The sequence below is a fragment of the Carcharhinus amblyrhynchos genome, chromosome 9 (genome assembly GCF_965287045.1).
Source record: "Carcharhinus amblyrhynchos chromosome 9, sCarAmb.v2.hapA, whole genome shotgun sequence".
NCBI lineage: Eukaryota > Metazoa > Chordata > Chondrichthyes > Carcharhiniformes > Carcharhinidae > Carcharhinus > Carcharhinus amblyrhynchos.
In genome coordinates this window covers 17,518,942-17,534,101 of record NC_137332.1, presented here as the reverse complement: position 1 = coordinate 17,534,101, position 15,160 = coordinate 17,518,942, and the positions used below count along the sequence as shown (strand labels likewise).

Below are 15,160 nucleotides of genomic sequence, written 5' to 3'. Positions count from 1 at the left end.
GTTCAGTGTGTCTCACTCTCATTGTTCAGTGTGTCTCACCCTCATTGTTCAGTGTGTCTCACCCTCATTGTTCAGTGTGTCTCACTCTCATTGTTCAGTGTGTCTCACCCTCATTGTTCAGTCTGTCTCACCCTCATTGTTCAGTCTGTCTCACCCTCATTGTTCAGTGTGTCTCACCCTCATTGTTCAGTGTGTTCCACCCTCATTGTTCAGTGTGTCTCACCCTCATTGTTCAGTGTGTTCCACCCTCATTGTTCAGTGTGTCTCACCCTCATTGTTCAGTGTGTCTCACTCTCATTGTTCAGTGTGTCTCACTCTCATTGTTCAGTGTGTCTCACCCTCATTGTTCAGTGTGTCTCACCCTCATTGTTCAGTGTGTCTCACCCTCATTGTTCAGTATGTCTCACCCTCATTGTTCAGTGTGTCTCACCCTCATTGTTCAGTGTGTCTCACTCTCATTGTTCAGTGTGTCTCACTCTCATTGTTCGGTGTGTCTCACTCTCATTGTTCAGTGTGTTCCACCCTCATTGTTCAGTGTGTCTCACTCTCATTGTTGTGTGTCTCACCCTCATTGTTCAGTGTGTCTCACCCTCATTGTTCAGTGTGTCTCACCCTCATTGTTCAGTGTGTCTCACCCTCATTGTTCAGTGTGTCTCACTCTCATTGTTCAGTGTGTCTCACCCTCATTGTTCAGTGTGTCTCACCCTCATTGTTCAGTGTGTCCCACCCTCATTGTTCGGTGTGTCTCACCCTCATTGTTCGGTGTGTCTCACCCTCATTGTTCAGTGTGTCTCACCCTCATTGTTCAGTATGTCTCACTCTCATTGTTCGGTGTTCCACCCTCATTGTTCGGTGTGTCCCACCCTCATTGTTCGGTGTGTCTCACTCTCATTGTTCAGTGTGTCTCACCCTCATTGTTCAGTGTGTCTCATCCTCATTGTTCAGTGTGTTCCACCCTCATTGTTCGGTGTGTCCCACCCTCATTGTTCGGTGTGTCTCACCCTCATTGTTCAGTGTGTCTCACCCTCATTGTTCAGTATGTCTCACTCTCATTGTTCGGTGTTCCACCCTCATTGTTCGGTGTGTCCCACCCTCATTGTTCGGTGTGTCTCACTCTCATTGTTCAGTGTGTTTCACCCTCATTGTTCAGTGTGTCTCACCCTCATTGTTCAGTGTGTCTCACCCTCATTGTTCAGTGGGTATCGCCCTCATTGTTCAGTGTGTCTCACCCTCATTGTTCAGTGTGTTCCACCCTCATTGTTCATTGTGTTTCACCCTCAATGTTGAGTGTGCTCACCCTCATTGTTCAGTGTGTCTTACCCTCATTGTTCAGTGTGTCTCATCCTCATTGTTCAGTGTGTTTCACCCTCAATGTTGAGTGCGCTCACCCTCATTGTTCAGTGTTTCTCACCCTCATTGTTCAGTGTGTCTCACCCTCATTGTTCAGTATGTCTCACCCTCATTGTTCAGTGTGTTTCACCCTCAATGTTGAGTGCACTCACCCTCATTGTTCAGTGTGTCCCACCCTCATTGTTCAGTGTGTCTCACCCTCAGTGTTGAGTGTGCTCACTCTCATTGTTAGCCTCTCTCTTGTTTGGGTCTATGTTTTTGCTAAGACCTATGTTTACAGCTGTATCTCTTTTCACTGCACCTGCTTTGAGCAGTGACTCACTCTGAATAAGCTTCAGCTAACGTTTCACCCTTTATCTTTCGGATTCAGTCTTGATGATCAGTACCTTTGTGATATTCCACCATTTTAGGGGAGGCAATGGCCTAGTGGTATTATCACTGGACTATTAAACCAGAAAATCAGCTAATGTTCTGGGAACCCAGGTTCGAATCCCACCACAGCAGATGGTGGAATTTGAGCTCAATAAAGAATATCTGGAATTAAGAATCTACTGATGACCGTGAAACCGTTGTTGGTTGTCGGGAAAAACCCATCTGATTCATTAATGTCCTTTAGGGAAGGAAATCTGTCATCTTTACCTGGTCTGGCCTACATGTGACTCCAGAGCCACAGTTGCAACTAGGGATGGGCAATAGAAGTTGGCCAGCCAGCGACGCCCATGTCTCACGAATGAATGTAAAAAGTTTCTTACCACCACGTTGCTCCCCTTAACTCACACATTCCCCGAACAACATTCCTTATGTAGTGGAGAGAGAGTGTGAGGGATGGTAGCGGTAGTGTAATTTTTGAGTCAAGCCATCTGGGGCGGAAACCATGACAGAACCGTTAGTGTAACCTGAGGGGTTAAACGCTAAGACCAGCAGATGATGAAACACGCAGAAAAAGAAGAAAAAAAAAACATGAGACTGGCAGGCGCTCGGGGTCTTCAGCATAGCCTAAAAGAGATTTACACCATATAAAATAAATGGGTAAGCAATTTACGGGACAATGAAAAAGAGTTAGCTGAATTGATGAGAGGTAAAACGATTTAAGCCTTAAAAGGGGTGATTGGATTAGAGTTAATGGGATGTCAACAAGGGAGGAGATCACTCAGTAAAGAGATTAAGGAGTGGTACCCAATAAAGAAAGGAGGGCTGTCCTATTGTTATCTAGGAAAAATGTATATAAACTAAGATTGTGTAAAGCAAGGTGTGTGTACCCACGGGACGGCACCCTTTCTTGCAAGATCGAATAAACCGACAGTTAGCTGAACTCATCCGTGTATTTGATTCAAGGGGGGGGATCATAAAGTGAGTATCTGACCGTTTCTCACAATTGGGGGCTCGTCCGGGATCTGGAATTATAACGGGGGTTTCCCTCGACTAGACCAAATCGATGGAATAAGACGCGTCTAGTGTATATTTACACGTAAAAACGTCGTTTTGGTCTGGGAGGAGGGGAATCTGAAACCACTCAGTTGAGATAATTCTGGACCCTGGAAATCACACGGATGACTTCTATACACTAGGACTGCTAGGACTGTGACTGAAATCTGTGAGGGGGTATACACATCATTGGAAGAAGTCGGACAACTCCGTGCACGGATCAAGGTAAGAAATTTCTCTCCCGGGAATTCGGCTGATTAAGGGTGAGAGTCATTTTCTTCCTTGACGACTTTATGGTTATGACAGTTTGATCTGAGGGCACAAATAAATTAACTTGTGTCCAAGACGACAACTGAAGACTAACCATGGGAGGTAAACCGTCCAAGAGTAAGGATGGGAAACCGGGAAATAATAATGATGAAAAGGGAATACCCCCCGACAGTCCTCTGGGGATACAGTTAGAAAATTGGGATGGGGACCGAAAGACTAAGGACTTAAAAAAGAAGGTTATGATAAAATATTGTTGTTTTGTGTGGACGAAGGAACCAATCCGGAAACCATCTGTATTGTGGCCAAAATATGGATCGGATGAGGATTGGGTCTGTCAGATATTAAATTTATATGTTAATAGTAAACAACCCTTTAACCCCGAGGAAAGTAAGTACGCTGCCTGTTGGGTGGGCGCGATGAGTAGATCGCCACAGCCAGTCTCCCTGTATCCAATGATCCCACAGAGCAGACCGGGGCAATGGGACCCTCTTGACAACCTCCCGCCGCCACCCCCTCCTGTACCAAATGTACCCCCTGCATATCAACCAAATAATAATGGGGCCCAAGGGCCCCGAGGGGATGATCTCATAAATCTTGAGAACGGCACAGGAGGCGGACCCCCAGTTGAGGGTCTGCGAAGGTCCGAGAGGTTGGTAATAAAACAGTCCCTGGAACAACAGCAGAATAATGGGGCTTCAGTGCCCGAGGTGGAAATGCACCCTCTCAGGGAGGTTCCCTTCGGACAAAGAGAGACAGGGTTCGTGGTGGTGCCTCTTAACTCGGCAGACATCCGACAACTTAGGAAGGAGTTGCCCCCTCTCCTAGAGGACCCTGTCGCGGTAGCGACACAACTTGACCAATTCCTGGGTCCAAGCATATATACTTGGGGGGAACTCCGGGCCATAATGAGCATATTATTCAACTACGATGAAGGAGTTATGATCCGAAATAGGGCCATGGAAATTTGGGATAGGGATCACCAACAGCAAGAACAACTCAGGGGAGATCAAAAATACCCTCTTGAGGATCCAAATTGGAATCATAATACCCAGGAAGGGCGGACAAACATGTCGGATCTCCGGAATCTTATAATTCGGGGGATCCAGACATGTGTCCCCAAGCAGCAGAATGTGGCAAAAGCATTTGATATTAGGCAAGGAAAAGATGAATCACCCAGCACGTTCTTAGACAGACTGAGGGAGTCTGTCCGCAAATATTCAGGAATCGATCCTGATGATGAAATTGGAAAGGGAATGCTAAAAATTAATTTTGTAACGAAATCCTGGCCAGATATCCAGAGAAAACTACAAAAGATTGAGGATTGGAGTGGGAAGGACATGGCGGAATTATTGCGGGAAGCGCAGAAGGTCTTTGTTCAGAGAGAGGTTGTAAAGGAAAAGCAGAAGGCAAAGATGATGGTGGCAGCCGTTAGGGAAGTATGTAAGTCCACCGGGATAACGGATGAAGGATATACAGTAGGTAGGGGAAGGTCAAGGGGAGGTTGGAAGGAAGGGGGGGCCAGGAGGGGCCGAGGTAGAGGACGAGGAGAATTTTACGGTGGTGACCGGCCCCGGGCGGCCGAGTGTTACCACTGTGGGAAACCGGGACACTTCAAAAGAGAGTGTCCTGAATTTAAGAAGGAACGAGAAGGGATTTATGAAATGGAACGTGAGGTTGATTAGAGGGGTCAGGGGAGAATCGGAAAAAGGACCTACCAAGAACCCCTGGTAAATTTAAAGGTGGGTCCACAAAAGGAAGATGTTACATTTTTAGTCGACACAGGGGCAGGCAGATCCTCAATCCCAATCTATCCTACAGGAGCCAATTACCAAACTGAAATGTTGAACATATCAGGAGTAAAGGGAGGGGTATTTAGGGCGAAACTATTTGAACCACAGGTACTACAATGGGAGGAAGAGGAGCTTTTAGCAGAGCTCCTCCACCTCCCTCATCTCCCCTATGGTCTGTTGGGGCGGGACCTGATAATCCGCTTCGGGCTCCGAATAAATGTAGGGGACGACGAAGACCTGGTGGTAACTATGTCATACCTTAGCGAGGACCGACTCACGGGTATAGACTCTAGAGTATGGACGGCCAAGGGAAACAGAGGGCGACTCTCGATTCAGCCTGTAAAAATTGATCTTAAGCCCCAGAGCCCCTCTGTCAAGATACGTCAGTATCCTATCTCCCGGGAAGGGAGACAGGGCCTGAAAGAAGTGATGAAAGACCTGATAAGTGATGGGCTGGTGGAACCATGTATGTCGAGATATAACTCTCCCATTTTGCCAGTCCGAAAGTCTGACGGCAGTTACAGAATGGTCCAAGACTTGAGGGAAATCAATAAGATTGTACAGGTACGACACCCGGTGGTGCCGAACCCATACACTATACTGGGGCGGATACTCCCAGAACATGAATGGTTCAGTGTAGTGGATTTAAAGGACGCCTTCTGGGCCTGCCCGTTGGACGAGGCCAGTAGAGACTTATTCGCCTTCGAGTGGGAGGACCCTGACACGGGCAGGAAGCAGCAATACCGCTGGACAGTGCTTCCCCAGGGGTTCACTGAATCGCCAAATTTGTTTGGTCAGATTTTAGAGCAGGTATTAGAGGGACTGATCCTTTCCCCAGCCCTAAAACTCATACAGTATGTGGATGACCTCCTGTTGTCCGGACCCACAGAAGCGGAGGTCGTAGCGGGAACAAATACCCTTCTGAATTATTTGGCAGGACAGGGACTAAGGGTGAGCCAGAAGAAGCTCCAATATGCAGAAAGAGAGGTTAAGTATCTGGGACACTTGATAAGCCAGGGACAGAAGAGAATAAGTCCGGAAAGGGTGAGGGGAATAGTTGAACTGGGACTCCCGGGAACTAAGGGAGAGCTACGAATGTTTTTGGGACTCTTAGGTTATTGCCGATTATGGATAGACGACTATGCCCCCCTAACCAAGGGTCTGTACCTAAAACTTGTAGAGGGGGCTCCTAACAAAATCCAGTGGGACGAGAAAGAGGAGGAACTAATTGAGACCCTGAAACAGAAATTGATGACCGCGCCAGTCTTGAGCTTGCCAGATTTCAGTAAGGCATTCAGACTCTTTGTAAATGCCAAACAGGGAACCGCCCTCGGAGTTTTAACCCAAGATTGGGGGGGAAAAAGGAAGCCAGTGGCATTCTTATCAAAGATACTGGACCCAGTTTCCCGAGGCTGGCCAGAATGTGTCCAGGCGGTGGCTGCCACGGCCAAATTGGTGGAAGAAAGTAGGAAGCTGACATTTGGGGCACCCTTGACGGTCATTACCCCCCACCAGGTTAGGACTATTTTAAATCAGAGGGCTGGAAGATGGCTGACGGACTCAAGAATCTTGAAGTATGAGGCCATTTTGTTAGATCGGGACGATCTTAAGATAGAGGTCAATTCCTGTCAGAACCCAGCTGAATTCCTCTGGAAGGGGGAAGAAGGCGAGGGGCTCGAACATTGCTGTTCGGACATAATAGATCTCCAGAGTAAGGTAAGGGAGGATCTAAGGGACTCCCCTCTTCACACTGGAAAGCGATGGTATATAGATGGATCCTCCCGGGTGGTAAACGGAAAAAGGCATAATGGATACGCGATCATTAGTGAAGCTGGCTGGAATTTGGTAGAAAGGGGGCGACTGCCTAATGTCTGGTCTGCCCAGACATGTGAATTATATGCTCTACACCGGGCTCTCAAGGGCTTAGAGGGATTGATAGGGACCATCTACACCGACTCCAAGTACGCGTTCGGGGTGGTACACACTTTTGGAAAAATTTGGAAGGAAAGGGGAATGATAAATAGTAGGGGAAAAGAATTGATACATGAGGAATTGGTTACTAAAATATTAAAAGACCTGCTGGGGCCACGGGAAATTGCTGTGGTCCATGTAAAAGGACACCAGAGAGACAATGGGATAGAGACAAAGGGGAACCAGTTGGCGGACGAACAAGCAAAATTGGCAGGGACGGAGGAGGAGATAGTGGACTGCTTGGTCTGGGTGCCCCAAGTGTCTGAAGTAATAGAAACACCAGCATTTAGCGAAAAGGAAGAAGCCGAGCTAAAATCACTTGGGGGTCAGAAAGATGAAAGAGGGAAATGGACGTTACCCGATGGTCGACAACTATTAAACCGACCGATGACCAGAGACATAATTAGTCATCTCCATCGGGGAGGACACTGGGGGACACAGGCGATGTGCGATGCATTTCTGCGTCAGTACGCACATCCCGGTTTATACACTGTGGCTAAGCAAGTCATGAAAGATTGTGTAATTTGTCGGAAGATAAATAAAAAAGGACTGAGACAGAATACGAAGCAAGGAGGGAGAAGCCCAGCCTATAGGCCCTTCGAGTATATCCAAGTGGATTATACCGAACTCCCCCCCATAGGGCGCCTGAAATATCTTTTGGTAATAGTGGACCACTTGACAGGGTGGGTTGAGGCGTACCCAACCGCCATAGCCTCGGCGACACAGGTTAGCAAGGTCCTTCTCGAACAAATTATCCCACGATACGGACTCCCCCGGGCCATCGATTCAGACCAGGGGAGCCAGTTTACGTCCACTGTCCTACAGAACATAGTGCGGGCAGTGGGGGTAAGCTGGGATTTCCACACCCCTTGGCATCCCCCGTCCTCGGGCAAGGTGGAAAGAATGAATCAGACTATTAAAAAACAGCTGACAAAACTCAGGACAGAGACCGGGTTGCCCTGGACCAAGTGCCTTCCCCTTGCCTTGCTGCAAATACGAACGCAGCCACGGCGGGACTTGGGGGTGTCCCCATACGAAATAATGTTCGGTCTCCCCTTTAATGGGCCAAAAGGGGAACTCCCCACATTCGAGTCCCGCGATGTATTTGTGCATAAATATGTTGAGGTCCTGGGGTCTGCTCTATCTCATTTATGCCAACAGGGACTCCTGGCACAGACACCACCTCTCGAGTTTGCGATACACACCATCAAGCCAGGGCATTGGGTCCTAATCAAGAACTGGAAACTCCGGACTTTAGAACCGATCTGGGATGGTCCCTACTTAGTACTTCTGACCACGGAAACGGCTATCCGCACGGCTGAGAAAGGCTGGACGCATTACACTCGAGTGAAAGGACCGGTGCCAGAACCAGCAGAAGAAGTGCCTACTCCTGGCCACCACACCGCGAAGAACTGATTGGACTTGATTTTTGATATGTCAATTTGGGCAATATACGGCAATAGCGGGATGTTACTAATAATATGTTTACTCTATGGGGGCATAGGTGCTGGGCAGGCGGCCCAAGTGTACTCCCTTACTATAATCCAATCACCCCAGGCACAGGTAATTGAGATCGACCTCTGTCGAATGGTACCCTGCAAAGACGACCTTACGGGGCAGAAGAGATACCAGGGAGGGAAATAGAATTACTTGTCTTCGATAAGAACCCAAAGTGTACTAAAAATGAACAGGGGAAAGTAGAATCTTGTCAAGTAGGGGGGTTAAATGAAGACGTTAAGTTAAGGATTCGCGAGAAAGTATCACTGGTTCCACGGAAGATCTTTCCCAGAGACTGTAAGCTAAACCAATGTAACCCCCTCTACCTCACCATAAAAAAGTCAGACGACGGTGGGACAGAGGGCCTCGACGGACAAGTTTTTGGGGTCAAGATCAAGGAACACACAGGGAGGGTGGGGGCGGCCCTGTGTTGTGTGAGGGTTACAGTCAAAAATGCCGAAACCAGGAACTCCTCCGCCCCTAGCCGGGGAGTCTCGGGAGAAGTCAGGGTAGTGGAGGTAAAGGATTTAAGAGAGACCATTGAAATAGAAACGGGATTCAGGGAAGCGAACACCTGGATAGAATGGGTCAAATATACAGTACAAGAGGAGCAGGGACAAGTCTGAACAAATTCACCCAGACTGGAGCTCTGCTGTCTCTCTCTTAACTCCCAAGACACACAAAAAGGACTGTCTTGACAGCCCATTTGTATTGGCTTGGCTTCATTCTATCTCATCCAATCCTATCCATTTTCTAACACCCGTCCCCCACATATCCATGTCTCCACTTTGTGAGCCTCAGAAAAGAATATTCCATTTAGTAACTGAAGTTTGTTTCAGCACTCAGTAAGATCATTGTTAATCTATAACCTAACTCCATTCTCTCACCTTTACTCCTTAACCCTTTGGTTACAAAAATCTACCACACTCCGTTTTTTAAATAACAATTATTCTAGCATCAGAAAAGACGGCAGCATAATCAAGGTCCCCATGCAGCCTGGACATTCTCTCTTCCATCTTCTTCCGTCAGGAAAAGGATACAAGTCTGAGGTCACATACCAACCAACTCAAGATCAGCTTCTTCCCTGCTGCCTTCAGACTTTTGAATGGACCTGCCTTATATTAAGTTGATCTTTCTCTGCACCCTCGCTATGACTGTAACTGCACTCTCTCCTTTCCTTCTCTATGAATGGTGTGTTTTGTCTGTATAGTGCACAAAAAAACAATACTTTTCACTGTATACTAATACATGTGACAATAATAAATCAAATCCTTTTCTTCTCCCCTTTGTACACTATGAACGGTATGCTTTATCTGTATAGCACGCAAGAAACAATACTTTTCGCTCTATCCCAATACATATGACAATAATAAATCAAATCATTGATCTTTCTCATTCCGAGCAACAGAACTTCTGCTTGTGTTATCTCCCCTTGCACTCCCCTTGGATATCATTCGGATATATCCACACTCTAAGGTCAATATACCCAGTTCTGAAGAAGAGTTACATTGGACCTGAAATATTAACTCTGTTTCTCTCTTCATAGATGCTGCCAGACCTGCTGAATTTTCCAAGCACTTTCTGTTCTTTATTTCAATGCCCCTGCTGAGATGTGGTGCCCAGAACACAACCAAAGGTATGGATTAACCAGGGTTTTGCATGGCTGAAGTTCGACCTTGACTCTATGTACATGAATAGGAAAGGGTTAGCGGGATATGGACCAAACGTGGGAAATTGGGACTAGCTGGGAGGACACCATGGTTGGCATGGACCCGTTGGGCCAAAGGGCCTGTTTCCATGCTGTATTGCTCTCTGTGACTCCCTCTAGAGAAAAGGTCATGGGCAGCACGGTGACACCGTGGTTGGCACTACTGTCTCACAGCGCCAGGGACCCGGGTTCGATTCCCGGCTTGGGTCACCATCTGTGTGGAGTTTGCATGTTCTCCCCATGTCTGCGTGGGTTTCCTCCGGATGCTCTGGTCTCCTCCCACAGTTTGGGAGGTGCATTGACCCGAACAGGCGCCGGAGTGCGGCGACTCGGGGAATTTCACAATAACTTCATTGCAGTGTTAATGTCAGCCTTATTTGTGACTAATAAACTTTAACTTCAACAATCTTTTTGATTATTTTCTGTACCTGTTCATGATATTTTAGATCCATGTAGCTGGATCCCTAGTCAGTTTCTAATTTTTTACCGTCCAGCTAATACCTTGTTCTAATGCTTTTATATCCAAACTTTCTATTTTCCTGCACTGAAATCCATCTGGCTGAGTTTTGTACATCCACTTCGTCTATTCATATCTCTTAGTCATTTTATGCTTCCAGCTACACTGTTTATAATGTCAATGGCATTGTTAAATTTTGATATATGACTTTCTATCCCAGTATCAAAGTTATTAATAAATACAATAGTTAGTTGAGGTCCCAACACATATCCTTGTGGTAGATCACTCATCACATCTTGCCAGTCAGAGTAACTTGCCCATTACCAATGGCTCTCTCATCAGCTGAAAAATGTCAAGGTGTTCAGTCCACCTACAAGTCAGGAGTGTGACAAAATACTCTGAACCTGCCTGGATGAGTGCAACTCCAACAGCGCTCAAAAAGTTCGACAAAATCTGCTCTGCTGCCTCTCCTGGTCTATGACATCCTTCCTAAGGGATGATGTGTAGAATTGAATAAAGTGAGCAGATTCTTAACAGTCTCAGCGAGGTTGGGTTGAAGGCAGGGCTGGGAGGAAGGTAGAATAGAGGGGGGTCATTGGTGCAATGGCAGCGGTGAGTAGACATTTTGAACACGAAAGTGTCCACTTGTGTGGTCAGGTGCCCACATCTTGCAGACGGCTACTGAGGCAAAAGTCCAACAGGTGGCTTGTGCAAATAATGTGGGAGGGGTGGGTTGGGCCTTAGACCTCCTATACCACTGGGGCATCAGGGATCATGATGTGGAGATGCCGGCGTTGGACTGGGGTAAACACAGTAAGAAGTCTGACAACACCAGGTTTAAGTCCAGAACTCTCCATTCACCTGACAAAGGGATAAACCCCAAAAGCTTGTGAGTTTACTATCAAATAAATCGGTTGGACTTAAACCTGGTGTTGTCAGACTTCTTACTGCATCAGGGATCAGCAGGTTACAGTGCTCAGGCCCAAGTCATTAATATATATCGAAAAGAGCAGTGCACATAATCCTGACCCTTGGGGAAAAACTACTGCACACCTGAACTTGACACCAATAAGCTACGTAAGATGATTTTAGAGTACAAGACCAAAAGCTTGCTCAAAGAGGTAGGTTTGATGGAGCATCTTAAAAGAGGAGAGAGCGGAGAGGTTTATGGGGGAAATTCCAGAGTCCAAGGCCTTGAAGGCACAGAATGATACACACATACGCTTCCCCCATCAGCGGCTTGTAGACCAGGGGTGGGATGAACGATGGGTGAGTGTAGAATTCCTTGGATGGGCTTCCCGCTGGATTACTGTCCAATCCGACCTCTCGTAATTTCTGCAGGGGCTGGTGAGACCTCAGACAGGCACCTGCCCTGCCCCAAGTGCTCTCAGTGGCCAATTATTCAACACTTCTTTCCTGCCCAGCTGTTATTTTTAGGCTGGCAGCAGGATTTCCTGGATCTGAGAAAAGGCCAAAAATAATCAGGTTCCAGCCTCAGGCAGGAAGGGGCGTGCTCACCTTCATCAGAAGCCCCTTTTTAACATCTGGCACCTCCCCCTGTCTGGTGACCACAGGACCATGGTAAATGTGCAGAGTTACAGAGATAGAACATGGGATGGGCTAGGGGGTAAAATGCTCTTTTGGAAAGTCGGTGCAAATTCGATGGGCTGAATGGCCTCCTTCTGCACTGTGGGAATTCTATGGGATTTCTCTGGACCTTCTGGCCTCTTGCCCCAGTAGCCCAATCCCATACTATCCCCCACCCCCCCCCACCCCAGGCCTCCACTACCCCATCCCATTGGAGACACCCAAAACGTACTTCTTCATGGAACCCTGGGACTTGGGCTCTGAGAACTACATGCAGTCCCAGTCCTGACCATTGCAGTGCAATCGGCTTGGCCTGCAGCTCTTTAAGGCAGAATTTCCTCCTGAGTGAGGGGCAGAACTCCACCCTACAGCCAATTAATGCCCGCTGAAGCATGGGGCAGACAGCACCAGTCAGGAAGTCTGCCATCCTAAAAATCCAGGCTTTAGAGCATCTTGCTGGCCTGATGGGCAAGAATGAGAACAATGAACAACAACTGCTTTGTACGTGTGGCTGGGGTGTGCACCATGCAAATATATCGTTCCATGGGTCTGCTCTCGATGACTTCTCAGAGATCTCCATCTACCGGGTTTCTCTGTGAGAGCTGCACTTATAACCATTTCAGATCCAGAGTGGATGAGCAAGAGTCATGTCAATCAGGCCTTGCGATTCAAAGAATGGGATCAATTATCATCGGCCCCACGGAGGCCCTGTTTATCTCTGCACTAAGTATTAATGCACTGTGTGTACTGACAGGGGATTCCCATGGCCCCTGTCAGTTATTAATAAAACAACCTTGACATCTGCACAGTGAGAGGGCTCAGATGAACTCGATGTGCTGCATTGCTCTTGTCTTTCACTGAGTACATGCTCAACCCTGAAGAATATTTATAATGAGCCATTCATATCTTATTGAATTTCCATCTCTCCGTGAATGCCAAGAACTTTAATCCTGTTGTTCTTTATTAAACTATTTTCTGATTGGACTAAGATTGAGGGCAGTAATTTGCCTTGTGGGCTCAGTAAATCTTTTGGATGTGACAGTGAACCAAAGTCCCATCTGCCTATTTCAATGCATATAAAATGTACCATGGATCACAGGAGTGTTATCCTGGCCAATATTGACCCTTCAACCAACATTATCAAAACAAGATTAGCATGGCCGTTTTTGGGAGTTTGCTGGGCGTAAGTTGGCTGGCATATTTCTGACATCACTTTGAAAGTACCTGATTGGCTGTAAAGTGCTTTGAGACACCTTTGTTTTTTAATTGGCAAAGTTGAGGGAAGGGCACCATTCTCAACTTCCTCCAATGGAGGTATATTTGATGTTTTGACGGTTCAGGGTAACTGCCCTGTTTGTTTCGTGTTAGCTCCCTGTTCCCCTCAATCGGTCTAAATTCAATTTGTTTAAAATTTTTGATTTGATATCTTTTTGTCACATGTACTAGTGTACATTTTAAAGTATTGTTTCCTGCACGCTATACAGACAAAGCATGCCATTCATAGAGAAAGAAAGGAGAGAGTGCAGAACGTGATGTTACAGTCATAGCCAGGGTGTGGACAAGGAACAACTTAGTGTGAGGAAGGTCCATTCAAAAGTCTGACGGCAGCAGGGAAGAAGCTGTTCTTGAGTCGGTTGATATGTGATCTCAGACTTTTGTAGGTATGTCCCAACGGAAGAACAAAGAACAACACAGCACAGCAAACAGGTAGAAGGGAGAATGTCCGGGATGTGTGGGGTCCTTAATTTGCTGGCTGCTTTTCTGAGGCAACGGGAAATGTAGACAGAGTCAATGGATGAGAGGTTGGTTTGCATGATGGATTCGGCCACATTTATTGTTATTTATAAATTATTTGTTGTGCATGGTTGTTACATCTTTATTTAAGCTTGGAGTCAGCTGCCAGCTGTGATTAAAGATATTCTTGGAGGTTTTATCCCGTGAATTGTCCCCACCCTCCAGCCATTAGTCGGCCAACACATCTATCCTTGCGCCTTCCTGCACCAACTGGAAAGCTACTCCATTGGATGATGCTTTCCTGACAGTTAAACAGGTTCTGCCCCATTTTCAATACTTTTTATATCTAGTAGAGAGAAATATTTAATGAGATATATGATCTAGTTTAATAATCCAATGGGTTTTTTCCCCCCCATGGTTGCACACAGCAGTGTCCTGGAGATTGTTCTTCAATTCCTGGAAACTCCAAGCCAGTCTTGGAGAGTTGGCAATCCAACTGTGGAGGTACGGGACCTGCCAAGCAGTGAGATGGATGGTCCCAGTCCACTACCCACATGCTGAGATTACTCACGTTGCTTTGGGCCCAGCTGAGAGTTGGTGAGGCCCCTTAGACAGACGCATATCTTTACGCTGCAGATCCGAGAAAAAGATCAATAAGATGCAATTAAACCTCGCGAGCACTCGCAAAGCCATTGACTCAGCATAATCAATTACCAAAGAAACTGCCTCGGGACTGCACAAGTTGAGAGAGTCGATCTGCTTGTCTCAGCATTTTCTGTTATTTTAGCATCAGATGTGGTGGCGTGTGAATTCTTCATGTCAGAGTCTCTCTGCATTTCTACATTCCCTCCCACCCCGCACCATTCACTGGCAGCTCTTCAGAATATCACATTCACCCACCCCAAGGCGCAAAGACACAGAAAATTAAGGAAAGGACTTATATTTATATCACCTTAAAGTTTATTTATTAGTGTCACAAGTAGGCTTACATTAACACTGCAATGAAGTTACTGTGAAAGTCCCCCTAGGGATGTACAAAATAACTTTGCAACCAACACAGTGTAACGCAGGAACAGAACCATGGAATAGTTAAGATGCAGAACAAGGCCTTTTGGCCCATCATGTCTGCACCTGCCCTCCAAAACAGCATCATAACTTAGTGCCATCTGTCTTTTCACCATACTCGTGCGCAGTGTTTCTGTCCAAATAATCATCTAATGTCCCCTTGATTGCCTTGACTGAAGCTGTCTCTTTCCAGGCAGTGCATTCCAGACCCCAACCACTAATTTGTGGGTAGGGAGTTTGTGTGTGTGTCTGTATAGAGTGGTGAATCTGTGGAACTCTTTGCCGCAGAAGGCTATGGAAGCCAGC

At 46.7% G+C, this 15,160-nt stretch overlaps 1 protein-coding gene across 3 annotated transcripts in view; it reads right to left on the bottom strand.

Moving 5' to 3' along the window:
* LOC145347618 (very-long-chain enoyl-CoA reductase-like) overlaps positions 1-15,160 on the bottom strand; it is an 87,524-nt gene that overhangs the window by 40,443 nt on the left and 31,921 nt on the right. Inside the window, exon 1 of one of the 3 annotated variants that reach the window (XM_080195251.1) lies at positions 2,103-2,153. The exons of the other annotated variants lie outside the window; for them this stretch is intronic. The gene's annotated coding sequence lies outside the window, so the exon portion shown is untranslated. Of the gene's footprint in view, positions 1-2,102; positions 2,154-15,160 lie in introns of those variants that run through there. 3 annotated transcript variants of the gene reach the window in all.